Consider the following 921-nt stretch of genomic DNA (forward strand, 5'->3'; position numbering starts at 1 on the left):
GCTCTGCAAAGAAGCCACTCCCCTTCCCTCTTCCAGCCATTCAGTTGACCAGAGCCACTAGCAGGGGAGGGGCTAAGGGTACAAAAGCTGGGATGGCCATGAGGCTGTCTCCGGCTTTTTTGTGAGGCTGTCTGGAACCACAGGGTTTATGCCCGGGTGTGGACTTTTGAACACAGCTCTGAGTGGGGGGGATGGTGCCCTCTCATCTGTAAATAAACCCTCACCCCAAGCTCGGTTAGCAAGTTCAATAAACTTGTTAAGATTCTTCAAACTGGGTTTGGAGAATTCTTTTCTCAGGTTGTTGCAAGAACCTTGGGAGGAGGGGATGGATGCCACATGAGCCTCCCAGCAGTGAATTTAACTTACAATTGGCGTAGCCAGCTGGATACAATGAAAGTGAGAATGAGTTTTGGAAGAGCATTGATGATGTCCCTGATATAGGGAAAAAGACCAATAACTGATGTAAAGTGGGGTGAGGGGAGAGTGTGAGCTGAGGAAATGTTAATCTGGTGGGCCATTCCCATAGGCTTGGTGGGGGTGGCTGCAGAGGCATGGTTAATGCAGTGGACAGTGAGATGTGTAACTAGGGTCAGGCTTTCTAAGCAGTTGAGACCGATGGGATAGATCCCAGGGTGTGTCGTCTTATAGATGGTATGGGGTGGCACGGCTGCTTGACGGGGTGGGGGTAGGGGGACTGCCACATGATTATGGAGAGGACCTGAAAACAGCAGAAGGTCTGGAACAAATTCTGCAATCTCTGGGAGTAGCAAACCAGGGACTGAAATGTCTAAAAGCAGCTGCAGAGACCACTTGGGTGCTGCTATTGTTAATAAGAAACCTGTTACAGGTGAAGGGCTTAGCCAGAAGGGAAACTGAAGGTGTTAGAGAGAAATAAGAACGGGAGAGGGATATGAGCCTGGG

Source organism: Nannospalax galili, unplaced genomic scaffold (genome assembly GCF_000622305.1).
Source record: "Nannospalax galili isolate Female #2095 unplaced genomic scaffold, S.galili_v1.0 scaffold974, whole genome shotgun sequence".
Taxonomy (NCBI): Eukaryota; Metazoa; Chordata; class Mammalia; order Rodentia; family Spalacidae; genus Nannospalax; species Nannospalax galili.